This window comes from Asparagus officinalis, chromosome 10 (genome assembly GCF_001876935.1).
Source record: "Asparagus officinalis chromosome 10, Aspof.V1, whole genome shotgun sequence".
Classification (NCBI taxonomy): Eukaryota; Viridiplantae; Streptophyta; class Magnoliopsida; order Asparagales; family Asparagaceae; genus Asparagus; species Asparagus officinalis.
The window spans coordinates 42,675,142-42,684,778 of NC_033803.1; the positions used below are offsets into that span (position 1 = coordinate 42,675,142).

At 34.4% G+C, this 9,637-nt stretch overlaps 1 protein-coding gene across 1 annotated transcript in view; it reads right to left on the minus strand.

Moving 5' to 3' along the window:
• LOC109826166 (protein YLS7-like) overlaps positions 1,859–9,637 on the minus strand; it is an 18,202-nt gene continuing 10,423 nt past the window's right edge. Inside the window, exon 3 of the transcript XR_002243214.1 lies at positions 1,859–2,046. The gene's annotated coding sequence lies outside the window, so the exon portion shown is untranslated. The remainder of the gene's footprint in view (positions 2,047–9,637) is intronic.

A 9,637-nucleotide genomic window follows, 5' to 3' on the forward strand; every position in this document is an offset into this window, starting at 1 on the left:
TATATATATATATATATATATATATCTTATGATACTTTGCTTATGAATATTTTTTTTATCATTATTATCTTTAAACTAGATTATGACTGATGATCTTTATCATTATTTACATCCAACTTAGTAGGTATATCACGTTAGATAATCATAGGTCAAATTTTTAGCATTAAGTAAATAGAATTTTTTTCCAATCTAATAGCTCGGGCTATTCAATTTATAATCATTAAAAAACATATCAAAATGCTAAAAATATAGTAATCATGTATTAGCATAATATAATAGCATAAAATCTCAAATTATAATTTTATTGTTGCACAATCACTATCAGGGATATTTTAAGTAATGAATTCACATTTAATATTTCTCTAGTTTATTTAAATGTGAACAAAAATTCAAGTTTAATTATATATCTCTAGATTTCCAAGGTCAAATATAATTAAATAAGGTAGAATCATATACTCAATCATTAATGATTAATGACTTTTCTTAAAATTTTGATCTTTGATGTAAGATGTGCCCCACTATTTTAGCGAGCACCCAAAGACATTAATAAAGTGTTAAAACATCAATCCAACTATTTTATATAAAATAGGTGACACTACCTATTTTAGTCAAGTGGTCCCATTATACATAAAATACATCACATCCTTATGGGAGATATAACTACATAATAAAATTTAACACACCCTATCCTTTGTGGGATCAAATAACCTAAAAAAATTATTATCCAAATTATATCTCTATGATAAAAGACCTTTAGATTCTTATTTCTTCAAATAATAATCTATCTATACTTTTATACAATTTTTGTTATTTATCATAATTGAGAGAACATAACAAATTTGTGAATTCAATATATAGACAATTTCTAATAAATTCTTAACTAGTTATATTTAATAAAAGTTTCATAACATATTTTGGACGTAATAGCAATTTCTTACAATTCTGAAATTACATGAAATTGAGTTTAAACAATTTAAAATCAACACAACCATAACACATGTATAATTTAATCAAATATTTTGGAAATTTATATAATACAATATCAATTCTAACAATTCAATAAGAGTTAGATAATCTTTTTAATAAAAGATGCATATATACTTCAAAAAAATTCTTTAACTATTAGGGGCTAATCAAAAATTAGTCTTTATATTTAGATGGACTATAGAACAATTTCTAGATCAGTCAGGGGGCAAAAACTAATTTTATAGCAAATTAAAGAAGCTGATGGACTGTAGAACAACTTCTAACTCAGTCAAGGACCTGACGTAAATTTTACAATAAACTTAAGTTATATGATTTTGGATTCAGGTTTTGTTTGCGAGTCAAACCCGCATTTAAAACTTAAGTTCAATTCAAAATTGGTATGAGTCAGGTCTATAGTCGGGTTTACAGTGGTTTGGGTCAAACCCAATTTGAATGTTTCAAATTTAGAAATGGGATTCATGTTTGTAACGAGTTCGAGTCAAACCCGATACCGATACATCATATCCTATCCATAATAGGATTAGGGTTCTATTCTAAATGGGTTAGGGTGTCTGTGTACATAGGTCCTTGACTATTCCCAACTGTACGTCATGAGCTTGGATAAGGTGTCCGCCTTAGCATTAAGGACACTGGTGTGACACTCCTGGTTTCACACGAGCCTGCAGTCCAAGATGAACCCATATATGTCAAATCTTTCATGCACTCACACTGTGTATAAACACGTTTCACCAATCACAGTAATATCCTCTTGTCAAATCAAATAAAAGTGCAGGTACAAAACATGCAAAATAAGGGAATAAACACCATAGACATGATATGGAAGAGATATCTCATAAATAATAATCATGTCTCAACTGTAATACATCTGATAACTAGAATAATAAAAATATCAATATGAATCAACTAGAATCATACTAAGGCACACTAACTTTACAGTAAGAGAAAGAAACTCTAATGTCTAAATAAAATGTAAAATCTACTGTGGAGCCTTAAAAACTCAAGTGATGGCGAAAATGCAAGAACCCCGTCATCCTGCGACTCTACGTACCTCTGTACCACCTGAAAGAAGAGAAAACATAAAAACCCATATAAAGAGCGTCAGAGCGCTACAACAAGATCACCTCCATCCGTCCCTAGGGGAAGGGCTGCTAGATGGAGTGGAGACTCTATCTATCAAGTATAGTCTACCTAGATTCATTTTTCCTGTATCTAAGTGGAATTAACCTTTAGAAACCCACAACACGAGACGTAGTACATCGAGTGAAATAATCCAAATAAGGAAACCCTCATGTATATACCATTGTCTCAAATTATAGATATCTAAACATTAACACTGAACTAAGAATAGACAATCTAATAAAATCAACGATTAGAAATCCACAACACGAGATCGGTACGTTGAGCGAAATAATCCAAACAAGGAAACCCTCATGTATATACCATATGTCTCAAATTATGAATCGCTAATCATTTATCCCAACTAAGAAGTAAAAAAAGCAGTAAAGAAATATAAAGACATCAATACATCGTATTTATAATATCTTTCACAATCACTGGAAAGATAAAATAAATACCAATATATACTCACGTATACTTTCAAGAGCAAAGTATATCAGTCATATACCTCAAAGATGAGTTGAACTCATAATTGACATTCGCTTAGAACTTAGGCTATAAATCAACAATCTCAATGTCACGGATTGCCCTGTAGGTATCCTGAACTATGTACATGATTCATTAGTCTCATCGCGATCTCAGCACGTAGCCTGAGTTCGGGACGACCTGCCATATAGGTATCTAAATAGATGGCTCACAAGCCTCATAGATGGACGACTCACAAGCCACATCTCACCCTCGTGCAAACAGACTACTATACAAAGCATCCAAACCTAACACAATGGCATGTACATATAGAATATCGACGCACTACCTCATGTGGTAGCTGGCTACTGAAAGAATTCTCAAAGCTTCTCTAAAAGTGTGAAGTAAAAACCGAGTCTTGGTCTAATACAATCATCTCTAGGACTCCATGTAACTTCACAATCTCCTGAATGAATATCCTTACATACGTCTCTACTGTGTAAGTCGTCTTCACTGGAATGAAATGTGCTGACTTCGTCAATAGGTCCAATATCACCCAAACTAAATCGTTCCCCTTCTTCGATCTCGACAATTCTATAATAAAGTCCATAGAAATATCTCCCAAATCCACTCCGGAATGGGTAAAGGCTGTAAGGTTCTTGCCGGTCTCTGATGGTCTGCCTTCAATTGCTGGCAGGTAAAGCACTTGGCCACATACTCCGCAATCTCCCTATGTATGCTGATCCACCAAAAGGATCTCTTTAGGTCCTTGTATATTTTCATTGCGCCTGGATGCACTATATGCCTGGTACGATGTGCCTTGTCGAATAAGTCTTTCTTCAGTTATGGATTACGCGGCATCACTAATTGGCCCTTCATTCGAAGTCCTCCATCTGCTCCAACGTTCTGATCAGCATTTGGCTCTTTGGAAATCTTCCCATTTCGGGTTTGAATCTAACAGTCCACTAGCTGAGCTATGACCACCCTATCATTCCAAGATGGCTACACGGATAATGCTCTTAAGAATGCGCTGCTCCCGCTGATCTCCGATCTAAAATCAAACTAGCTAAGAGTGTGAAAATCTCGATATAACGAGCACCTCAAAGCTGACATCCGATGCCGACGCTTCTTGCTTAACGCGTCTGCTACCACGTTGCCTTCCCTAGATGGTACTGAATTGCGAACTCATAATCCCTAGATGGTACTGCATCAAAATTCCGTAATCGTATCTTAGAGATTAATAATACCAGAAAAGCATGTTGAGGGGATAATCCAGACAAGGAAACCCTCACATACACATCTCTTACTATTAATCTCTAGATATGAAACATAGCAATATCTACACTTAACCATCTAGTATTGTAATTTCCGTGGGCATACCCATCAGGAGTGCCCTAAACGTCTTCGTCTGTGCTTCAATTGTGGATCCCCAGACCATGTCAATCAGGACTGTCCGCAGCGACAACAGGCCAACTTGCCCCTACCTCCAGTTTGGGTAGCTCTTCCAGCTCCACCTCAACCTACCCCAGTAGCTCCGGCTCAGTACAGACCCTATCCTCGAGCAGGGCCCCTTCCTCCACAGCAACAAGTTTATCAGGAAGCGCGAAGGCAGCAACCACCACGTCAGACATTCATGATGATCATCGTGGAAGCTGAGGCGAACGACCAGGTTAATACCAGTAAGAATTGTTCATCTTAGTTTTACTTGCATATGCTTTTTCCTTATTAGTATTGCTTGATGATATTATGATAGGATTTGTTTATGAATACTAGTTTAGATGTATTTTCCTCCTCCTGTAATAAGCAAGGTTCTTATTTCTCCATTCTTGCTTTATCACTCTTTGACTCTAGAGCTTCCTATTGTTTCTTGTCTCGTCGATTTGCGAGTACCCACTCTCGTTCTATATCTCTGTCCTTTGGTTATTTTAATTCTGAGGGCGAAATTTATTTTAAAGGTGGTAGAATGTAAGGACCATGAATTTTTAATACTAGTTAAAATAATTTTTTAGTATTTTAAAATATTTAATTATTATTTTTAAAAGAGTATTTGTATTTTTCTTGATTTTCTATAATTTTCCATGATTTAAAATCCAAGATTTATATTTATTTAAATGATTTTAAATATTTATAAATTTATTTTGTGCGATAAAATTTTTTGGAATTAATTTGTTGTGTTATGGTACTATTACATATTATTTTTAAATAATATGTTGTATTATTAATATTATTTCATATAATAGATAGTATTATTAATTACGTATTTTTGGTATAATTTTTTATATTATTTCTACTGTTACATATTATCTGTCATATTAGTATAACTGGTACGTTTTACTGTGTATATAATTATCCCATAATTATTTGATTTTAAATATAAGTAAATATATTTTTATTATTAATTATTCTCGTTTAATTATACAATATGTGTATGTGTATATTTCGACTATTTCATATCAACTGTTGTATTAGCACAATATGTACGTTTTTAATTGTAGATAATTATTCTGTAGTTAGATTAATTTTTAAATACCCGTAAATATTTATTTAAGTATTTTTTGTTTATATATATATATATATATATATATATATATATATTATATATATATATATATATATATATATATATATATATATATATATATATATATATATATTATATATATATATATATGGAGAGGTTCTAATAAAAACCTCCTTAGCCTAAAAACTAAAAACAATATCATCCAATGGCTAGGATTCAGTCAAACAGTCAACAGACACATGCATTAATTACCTCATTAAACACATGCATTAATTACCTCAACGCCAGTGAATCTGGATTCACTGGCAGTGATTCGAGATAGTTGAGGTAGTGAATCTGGATTAACTGCGTTGAGGTAATTAATCCATGTGTCTGTTGACTGTTTGACTGAATCCCAGCCATTGAATTCATCTAGATCCAATGGATGATATTGGTTTTTAGTTTTTAGGCTAAAAAGGTTTTTATTAGAACATCTTCATGTATATATATATATAATATATATATATATATATATATATATATATATATATATATATATATATATATATATAATAATATATATATATATATATATATATATATATATATATATATATATACAGGAAGATGTTCTAATAAAAACCTCCTTAGCCTAAAAAACTAAAAACCTCCTTCATCCAATGGCTAGGATTCAGTCAAACAGTCAACAGACACATGCATTAATTACCTCATTAAACATATGTATTAATTACATCAACGCAGTGAATCCGGATTCACTGCAGTGATTTGAGATATGTTGAGGTAATTAATGAGGTAATTAATGCATGTGTCTGTTGACTGTTTGACTGAATCCCAGCCATTGGATTCATCTATATCCAATGGATGAAGGAGGTTTTAGTTTTTAGGCTAAAGAGGTTTTTATTAGAACCTCTCCATATATATATATAATATATATATATATTATATATATATATATATATATATATATAGTAAAACTCAAAATAGAAATATAATCTAGGGTAGACTCAACAAAATAAGCTACTTAGTCACGAGCTTCCCACACATTTATTTATTTATTTTTTTAATTTTCCCAAGTCAAATCAACTTTTTGTACTTCAAACACCAAATCTCATCCTGAATTAATCACTATTAATTAATATTTGTTTGAACTAGCCAGTATCGGCTAAAAGCGCTGGTGCTGCCGTTATTGTCTGATCAGGTCTGCATGTTTAACTCCTATTCATTTACAAGTTATTCACATTGGGTTAGAGCAATATTTCGAACCATATTAGAATGAACTTTACATGTTGCCAAGAATCCTACCGTACAACAAACTGTTCTATAGCTACAGGGATCGTACAGTTGTAGATCCTTTGTACCAGTCCATAAAATTAACAGTGAAAATTGAATTGTTCAAATAGATATTTTGGAGGCGTTCGAAATTATCCCAGCCGAAAAAGGTTCAAAAGAACAAAAATTGGTGATACCTACAGTTGGTTTGGCATCAATCAATACGACAATTGATGACTGAAAGTAAATAAAATCTGGGACTGATGTATAAATAAAAAAAAGTACCAAGTTGTCTACAAAGCAAGACTACGACCAAGTGCAATGACAAACAATTTGGACAATTATTTGGTGTAATGACTAAGCAAGTGGATAGGCAAATGAAAAGTAGGGGAGAGAAAAGACAAAATTTGCCTACCGGTTAAATTTCACCAAGGGCCCCGCGTGTCAGAAGATGGTTGAGTGATGTGGAGGAAAGATAAAGTGAAAAACTTTTAAAAAACTAGTTGTTGTGGAGTTGAAAGGCAATTGGAAAAGGCAAGTGATGTGGATGGAGAATAAAGTGAGGTGGAAGGAGAGAGAAAGTCAATATTTGCCTTGCCATTGGAGATGTAAAAGTTTTGAGTCACTAAACTCCAGTAAAATGTTGGACAAATTTTCAAAAGAGGCCCATTTAGATTTTTATTCACAAAAAACGACTTCATTCAAACAAATTTACAAAAACCGACCTGGTTTCAGCCTCAGCGCTGAAACCAGGTCGGTCTTTGAAAATTTTTTTCCGAAACTTCACGGGAGTTGAACTCCCGTGAAGTTTAGTAGATCTGCTAAACTTCACGGGAGTTCAACTCCCGTGAAGTTTCATAGTTCAAAAAAAAAATTTTGAACTATGAAACTTCACGGGAGTTTAGCAGATCTACTAAACTTCACGGGAGTTCAACTCTCGTGAAGTTTCAATTTTTTTTTTCAAAAACCGACCTGGTTTCAACGTTGAGGCTGAAACCAGGTCGGTTTTTGTAAATTTGTTTGAATGAGGTCGTTTTTTGGGATTAAGTTCACAAATGAGTCTCTTTTGAAAATTTGTCCGTAAAATGTTATAAAGAAGCATTTTCCCATAACACTCTCTATCCCCATACGGAAAATTGCATTCCTACAAATTCATTATAAATTCTTAAAGGTCACAATAAGCATAACTGGAAAAACTACTAACTGTAGTCAAATAGCGTAGTTCCTGCTCCTTTCAATCCCATGAATTTCTATAGTTCTTCTCCGAGACACTTGCAGTTCACCTTCACTTGTTGTGAAATCTAACCCTCTGTTATTAATTAGTTTGCATATAAGGAGAGAAACTTTAACCTTTGGTGTCATGGTGTGGAAGCAAGAATATAAATATTAGATCAACCAGAGGAAAGCGAATGAATCTAGCAGAAACTCGGTGACAATTGTGCAGGAAAAAAAAAATCACCTACTGCAAAGAAAAAGAATCTAACGCTGTCGAGCACTCCTATGTATACGTGGAGAGAAAAGCGCCATCTTTACCACTGGAGTTTACAAGATGTTCACCTCCCTCGTGTTCTACAAGCATCCTACAAAAATCCTCCTCCTAATCTCATAAAAGTCACTGACAAACTCTAGGATTTCTGTTTTGTTTCTCCTCTACACCCTACTCAGCATCTTACATTTTTTCCCCCTCCTCTTGATTTCCAGTGGATCTCTGAAGAAGCATGTATACGTTTGAGTTCATGTAGGCCTACCTTTTTGACTTGAATTATTCAAAACATAATGCTCTTTCAATTTGAAATCCAATTCCAATTGGCACTTACTTCTTTCAAATCAAAATCATCTTCCAATCCAAGTCAAAGTACTATTAGCTGAATGAAATGGATATATAAATCCTAACATCACTAACCTGCAAGCATTTGAACAGATTACTATACGGGAGGCCAACAATGGTGGATTTGAGAGAGGGAGGTGTTGGGAGGCATGTTTGTGGGGGCCACACCCACACGAGTACAGCAGGCAACCACGTACGTGAAGTGATAAGAAGCTAAGGATTTTGAAAATATCGTGAAGAGATCGCAGAGGGGGCCACACACGTGAAAAGGAAGCACATGAACACTTTGTATCTTGCATTGTTCTGTGCTTTTTTGGTTTAATCCAGCGGGCAAAGAGGCCCACCCGAAGCTCTGCCTATATATATCTCTTCAAGCATGACTTAGGGTTGTGTGCAATTGAGAGGGGGAAAAAACATTGGCAGCCGTGCAAAATCATTGAGGAAGAACTTGAAAGGAAAGCGGCAAAGGTTTTTTTTTTGGCGGCTGCAGCAAGGGAAAAATCCTAGGGTTTCGTGAAGAGAGAAAAAGTATTTGAATGCTGACCTTTTCTTGAGAAGAAAAGCAATGAGCCTATTTGAGGGTTTAGATTGTGAGAGTTGTAAACCCATTTGTATTCTTTTTCTTTCTAATAGTAGATTCCCCCTCCTTGCCCCGTGGACGTGGGCAATTTGCCGAACCACGTAAAATTGGTTTGTTTATGTTTGTGGCCATTGTAATAGTTTTAGGATCCCTCGACAAGTCAGTCCTAGAACTGATGAGAGGAAGAGCCGATATCTCACTTTGTTGAGATATTCGCTTCAGATTCTTGTTTCCTTGGTGAGACGAGAATTCTTATTGGGATCTTTCTCTCTTATTGTGCACCAGAAACTCTGCCGAAATTTCCGCTGTGCACAACAAGTGGTATCAGAGCTCGGGCTACGCTTGGGCTATTTGGAGGAGTAGATCAATTTTGGAAGCTCGTCTAGAGCTTTGTTTGGTGATAAATGTAGGATCTTTTGATAAAGGCTCTATCTTTTCAGTTTTTCGCTGCGCACAACAGGAGGGAGGGAGGAAGGCCGAGTCACTGCTGCTGACGATGGGAGTGACCTGTCGGGTTTGGCCCATTTGGGAGAAGAGAGAAAGAGAATGGCATATATGAAAAATTGAGAAAATATGAGGGTGTATTATAACAAATAGAGAAAATTCTGGTATATATACAAAAGTTCTTATTAAAAAGGCTAGGGAGGGGTAGTTTTCAGGAATCAGGGTAGTTTAGTCTTTTGGGCTCTCGTGGTTTGGCCCATTTGGGAGAAGAGAGAAAGAGAATGGCATATATGAAAAATTGAGAAAATATGAGGGTGTATTATAACAAATAGAGAAAATTCTGGTATATATACAAAAGTTCTTATTAAAAAGGCTAGGGAGGGGTAGTTTTCAGGAATCAGGGTAGTTTAGTCTTTTGGGCTCTCGT